Raw genomic sequence first — 7,385 nt, 5'->3', positions numbered from 1 at the left:
TAAGACTGGCAAAACACGACGAGTTGTCCCTACAACTCGATGAGTTGGATCAGGTTTTCTTGTTTTCTGGATACTGTAGGAACTCGACGAGTTGTCCTGACAACTCGGTGAGTTGGGTTAGGTTTTTCCGTTTCTCTGAAAGCTGTGGTAACTCAACGAGTTGGGTCAACATGGACTGTTGACCTTGACTAATGACTTTGACTTTGACCATGGTTGACCAAGTTTGACCTTGAGGGCATTTTGGGTATTCGGGATTTTGATAGAAATTGTTACATAGTGGTTGTAGGCTTTTGAGTCAGGAGCTGTGTATTGGAGTAGGATTTGCTTACCAGTTCAACACTACTTGTGAGATGAGTTCTCCTCACTATACTAACATGGTCTAAGTCACCAAGGTCGACCCTTTTGATTGTGTTCTGGTTTATCGTATGATGCTATGTATAGTGATATGTTAGATCTTTATCCTAGTATAAAGGATGATGCTATGGTTGATGATCTGTTAGGCCTGTATGTGAGCGTACCAGATAGACTGTAGGCCGATGGGGCGTTCCAGTCAAACTAAAGGCTCTATTTGCATGTTGTTTGTGTTATTACTTTGATTTTTTGTTGTGATTGGTATTTTGGGGAAACTCACTAAGCTTTTGGACTTACAGTTTTGGATTATGTTTCAGGTACCTCTGATAATCACAGGAAGGCGAAGGCTTGATCGTGCACCTCATATTTTGTGTTATGATGTCCGAGATTTCCTTGATGTTAAACTATTTTGAAAACAATTTGTAATAAATGATGGTTTTGGATTTATTTAATGGCTTAAATTTTTTTGAAATTTTACGAATGTTACAGTACCACATGGTACGCTTGGCGTACAAGCTGTAAAGCGAGTACACGGGGAATACCACATGGTACGCTTAGCGTACTGAGGTGAGGCATAACCGGGACTTCGGGCACGTACATGGGTAGTACGCCGATGTACGTGGGGCATACATGCACATTAGTGAAACCCTAACTTAGGGTATGGTACCTTATATAAACACCTTAAGTCTTTAGGGCTGCCCTCTTTACCAATCCCTAAACCTCCAGAAAACCCTAAATCGTCCCTTAGCCTCCATTATTGCACTTTTGAGCTCTTGAAGAGAATTTTGTGTTGTTTTGGTCATTGTTGAAGAAAGTTAAGAAGGTGGAAGTTCATAGCTTGGTGGGGAACTTGAGATCCATAATCATTCATCATTTTGCAAACTCCTAAAGGTATCAAGTCCAAACCTTAACTTATTAATGCTTAGATCTCTTTATGGTTTGATTTGTCACACTATTGGTTCCTTTTTTAGTTGATGGATGGTTTGGGACGTTTGAAGGCACTATTCTTCTAGAGCTGAGCTTATTAGGATTTCTCTAAGCATAAAGGTGCCAACTTTATGGAGTATTGGGTCTCATGCATGCATTAAGTCACCTATTAAGTTCTTTCTAACCTTAAGAGCTTCATTTAGTCATGCATGAATGTAAAGTTAGCAACTTTACATGTTATACTTGCTCAAGGAAGTCAGATCTACATTTTGGAGTAATATCTCAATGGATTAAGGGCTAAATGTGAAAGGTAGCTGAACCTGAGGAGTACATTGGGCGTATAAGCCAATACATGCAATGTACAAGCCCCAATGCATATACACTTTGCGTACAGCTGAGTACGCCCTGCGTACTCAATCTGTATGGATTTTGCATTTTGGGTTGTTCTATTAGGCCTGGATGCTTGGGGTCTTGTTGAGCCATCTGAATGCATGTTTTTGGACTAGGAAAAATCAGTGGGCCTTAGGGTAAGGCCCATGTAAGGGTTTGGGCCCAATTTGGAAAATTGGACCAAGTATGGGCCTTGAATGATTAGTTGGTTTTGGGCCTTTTGGATGATAGGTTTGGGCATAAGTATTGGCCCAAACTAGGAAGTGGGTAAAATGGTCTGTTAACCCTAATTATAGACTGATAGCTATGGATTGGAATCCAATTATTAACTGGATGTTATTTGGTATTGATAGCTCGGGGATTCGGCAGACAACAGCCAGAGATTTGGTTGTGTGACTCAACAGTTCGAGCTGAGTGTCCTCACTGGGTTTAACGGGTCTAAGGCACCAATGTTGGCCCATGGTATGCGAGGTTAGGATGCTAGATGTATGTGTGCCTCTTACATAGATATGTGTTGTTATGCTTGTTGTGTGGGGCCCGATGATTAATCAGTTTGTTATTATAGGGTTACGTTTGTATGAATTGTATGCTGGGCGGGGTCCGTTAAACGAGTTAGGGCGAGGCCCGTTAAACTCATCGGACGGTGCCCATTATATGTATGTTATGTATGGTGTGTGGTATTTTGGGGGAATCACTAAGCTTTGTGCTTACGGTTTTCAGTTTATGTTTCAGGTGCTTCTGGTTCCATAGGGAAAGGCTCGAGATGAATGCATTACACACACCATATAGTTCCGCTTTTGTGACTTACTCTGATTTGAGATGATGTTTGGTACAGTTATATTATTTTGATTGTATTGATGATGTTTTTGGAATACTTTTTTACAAGGTTGTAAAAAACGCTTGACGTTAGCTAATCAGTGGATGGGGGTCAAGGGATTAATCGGATAGGCAGAGATTTATCGGGGACCATTAATTGCTAATTTGTTGTTTTTTAAAAAATTAAATATGACTAATATCATATCAAAGTTCGAAAATACCACTAGTATGATAACCAAGTAGGTTAATATGATTAATACAACACTAATCATGTCTCAAATAGTTTCCATTGAAATAAAACTTCTTCAAAATGTTAAAATTTCATCGTTTTATAAAGTTTCACTCATTATGTATGCAGGAATTAATTATTAGGCGCCCTCTAATCGGTCGAGTAGCACCTTGGGATTAATTGTAGATTATTCGGGACCTAGTCGAGATTTTTACAACAGAGCTTTTTTATAAATTAAAAAAGAATTTTTTGGATCATATTTTTGGGACGTTACAAGTTGGTATCAGTGTCTTGGTTTGAGGGATTCGGACATGCTCTCGGGTATGTCTGAACTCAAACTGAGGATGTAAGTCCCTAATTTTCCTGTGTATCAATCAGATCCGTTTGATGGTGCAGAATCCCAATCAAACGGATGATGTCAGATCAAATAGAAGAGAAGGAGAAGAAGAAGATGATGAATCTTGTATTATATGATTAGAATTAAGTTCCTTACAATAGATTCACACACACAAAATGCTCTCTTCTTCTCTCTAGTTTCTCTCTTCTCACGTTCATCAATCTCTACTCCTCACCCCTAACACACACACACACACACACACATATATATATATATATATATATATATATATATATATATATATATATATATATATATATATATATATAAGGGGAACATGGGCCGGAGAACATGGGCCGTAAATGGATTTACGGCCGTAAACACCAAGTTGTTTACGGTCCAAGGCACAAAAATACATTTTCCTAGAAAAGTAAAGTATAAACCATATTTTTGACCCAACAATCTCCCCCTTGGTTTATAACTTTCTTTTCTAAATGAACCACCAAGCTCCCCCTAAAAAGTAGCTGGCTTTTCTTTTTAATCTTCGTTGGGAGGTTGGCTTCAACATTTATCTTCAAATTCTTCACAACTTCAAGATGAACTTGATGAATCTTCAATGAATGACTTCATCTTGAGCACTTGAGCTTTTCTGCAGAATTTGACATTGAACACCCATTAGGTGAGGAGGCTTGACGTACTGATTCTTGAAAGATAGAGCTTTCAGCTTGAGAATCTTTAGAGAGAACATCAGAGAGAACAAATCTTTTGGATCACTTCAGCGGGTACAACAATAGCAGCAGACTGATTGAGGAGGCTTCAATGCAATTCGTCATATAATCTTTAATTTCTGCTTCACCTTGCTTCTGGGGTTGAAGGATTGAATGTTGAAAGAATAATCTTCATTTCTTTCTCCTTCGAATGAGAATTCTTCAATGCTCATGAGCGAAGCCTTGGCTCAGAAATCTTCGATACAGTCTCCATGAGTCTCATCTCACCTGAATTCACTTTTCAAGACAAAACAAAACTAAAAGAAAACTTAAAACAAAAATTAAAACAGAAACAAAAATATTTTTGGATTTTTAATTTTCTGATTTTTGTTTTTGTTTTTTTTTTGTTTTTTGTTTTAATTATTTTTTTAATTTTTTTTTTAATTCTCTCCCTAAATTTGTGCATAGAGGAAAACTATGAACAAATTTAACAAAAAGAAAAATATTTGGGATCAAAGTTGTGAGACAGCCTGAGTCTACTTATCAATACCTCTCCCTTCATGAATAGATCTGGTCAATCGCCGACATTGTGGTCCACTTAAACACGAGAGATTGTGACAAAATTAGGACATACTATAGGTGACAAGACAATGTGATCCTAAGTTCCTAGATAATATTCCTTAAGGACCATTCAGTTGACGACGACCAAAGATATTGTTGTCCACCTAAATTAAGCAACGAGATCTATAGACAATGTGTATGTGTTCAATTTTAATTGTACTAGAACGTGTTTCCCGCTTCCTGATATGCTCCATCCATCAAGGACTTCCAGAATACTCCTTATACCGGGTGAGCAGACAATTATTAAAAGAGAAGATAGATTTAGAATGCATATGTTGTACATCCAGGTCAGATCTCTTCCAATCACACAAAGGATGAAACATATGACTAACTGAGGTTTTTAGAGGGATTGAGAAGAGAACGTTGCATATACTATGTACCAGGTCGGATTTTGAGTCACGCAAAGGAGACAATATATGGCTAACAAACAGAAAGAATTACATAGAGAGAAGATGCAAAGAGATAGAATTGCATATGTTACAGTCCAGGTCGGATCTCTCGATCACGCAGATGAAGCAACATATGACTAATAGACAGAAAGAAAGAAAATAACCTTCTACAGACCTAATTTATCGGAATTCCCCCAGTCACCCCATCAATACCGGAATAAAGGACAGAATCCGCACATCGAGGAAAAGTGAATCCACAGCTCTAGATACAGGTTCTTTTAGTGTGACCGGTAGATTCCCATGTATTTCTCCCTGATCAACCTATCCGAGCTTCATATTATCAGGTTAAACGGATCTAACTAGTTTAATATTTGTCAAGTCCTTGAATTCCTTAAGTTCGAATCTTCCTAGTCAAGTCCATTTAGAATCTTTCATGCCTACCGACGCATCGAGCACAGAGTGTAGACAATTCAATTATGGTATGTTAAGCAGATTCAGATTGCCCGTTATCACTTGATAATATCACTTCCCAAACAATACCTACTAACGAAAAACTATTAAGAAAATGAAAAATTGTCTTTAAAACGAATCACGGTAAGATAAATTCAGGAGTATAGAGAAGAAAACGCAAACCGTGATTCACCGATTGAATTTGCATCCAGAAGGTCTGAGAACAACACGCATAATCTCAGAACAGATCCAGAAATTCTTCATGTCGTTAAGCGCAAACCCCATGTGATCCCTTCCTTTCTTCCCTTCACGCAAAGGACACATACTCTCAAACAAAAGTCTGAATGTTGTACAGTTGATAGATGTCTCCTATCATGTGCTTGGAACAGCCACTACCAACTAACCGAAGTCTGATGATATGCCTCCATAGCTGCTCCGACACAGAGCGTGATCAGTTGGTCTTTGGAACCCAGTCCATTTTGAAATTGGGTCGACCTTTTTCATCATTGCAGGGTACTCTCTCCCATGACATATCATGTTTATCACAAGCAAAAGACGATGAAATATTAGAGTCATTAAAAGATTTGGGAGTTCTCACCTTTGGTACCCATCTATATTCAGATTTAACCCATTTCTTGTTCGATCCGATGGGTGCCTCGGCACTTGATTTGGAACTTGAAGCCGACTGCCAAGATGACTTTGACCTAACCGGTCTTGGCTTTACAGGAGCATCTCTTGGATTTGGCTTCTTGGCCGACATTCCCTTCTTTCTTTTGGGATTCAGATTCTTGGCCTTGTGGGTTTGATTCATGGCCTTCTGTGCGTTCCAATCACCATTATCTGAACGTGACCTGGAAGGGTTTCTTTTGAAGTATCTCCCACTTGGCGCGTTTTGCCATCCTTGTGCGTAGTAGGGAACATATATGGGATTAGGATAATTTCTGGCAATGTGTCCAGGTGTTCCACTATGAAAACATGTCTTTTTCTTCACTGGGAAGTTGTCTCTTCCTGCTCTTGATGGCATATCCATGCCTTGTCTCTTATTGATCCCACATGAAAATTTTCAACAAGCACTCTGTTGCGATGGAATTGGAGGCCTTTATTTCTCAATGGCAGGTTTGTTAGGAATAACAGAAATCGAAGCAACAGATTCTGAGTTCAAGGAGTCATTGGTTTGTTCAGTAGTGTTCTCCTTGTTCTCATCTTCTGCTACTTTACCTGCACATGAAGTCGTAACATTAGTATCTTCAATATTAATAACTCCTCCTGACACAAATCCAGCTGGTTTGCCATAAACCATGAATGGTTCGTTGGCAATCTCCTCTTTAGTCAAAGGGTGATACTGATATGCGTGATTGAAAAGAGGAGGTACATTATCGTATCCTAAACCCTTTTGTTGGTTTTGTTTGAACTGCAGGCAATGGTCAATCATATTGGAAACTACCTCGCTTGATACATCAAACTTTTTAAAATCAAAATTGGCAGTTTCAAATTTCCCTTTTAATGTATCAAGCTCAGTAAGTAACTCATCATTCTGTCTCTTGATGTAGTCATAATTTTCACATTTATTACTATAGTCTTCCTGAAGTTTCCTAAAGTCCTTGGTTTTTGCTTCTAATTCAGCCTTCAGGGGTTTCTGTCCTTTCCTGAGTTGATATCCTTCATATCTCAGGTCCTCAACTTCTCTTTTTAATAAATCAATTTGTTCACGAAGAATTTTAATCGTATCTTCACAAGATGGAGTACATGAAACTTCATTAACCGGGATGTGTGAGGAACTCATTGTTTTTCCACATTTCAAAGCATCAAGCTCTTCAATTACAACAACAAGACTAAGATGATTGAGATCTTTTGTCTTCTTAATGATAGCCACGTTCATATCCCACGATTTTGGAAGTGAATTCAGTAGCTTTTTGTTTATCTCAAACTCAGACAAGAAGATCCTATCTATATTCATCTTAGTATTAAGTGTAGTAAATCGCTGCAACTGAGTTTCGAGGGTTTCTCAAGGGATATAATAAAAAATGTTGAAATTTTGTCTTAACATATCCTGACGACTCTCTTTCATGTTTTCAACTCCCTCGTAGACCATAAAAGCCATTAAAAAGCATAACTAGAAGCCAAAATCAAACTTAAAAGTCAAAGCCTTTGATTATAAACCTCAAAAG

This window comes from Lactuca serriola, chromosome 9 (assembly GCF_051521515.1).
Source record: "Lactuca serriola cultivar US96UC23 chromosome 9, Lser_US96UC23_V15, whole genome shotgun sequence".
In the NCBI taxonomy this organism is placed as follows: domain Eukaryota; kingdom Viridiplantae; phylum Streptophyta; class Magnoliopsida; order Asterales; family Asteraceae; genus Lactuca; species Lactuca serriola.
The sequence above is the reverse complement of the archived record's forward strand: the minus strand, read 5'-3'. Positions refer to the sequence as shown.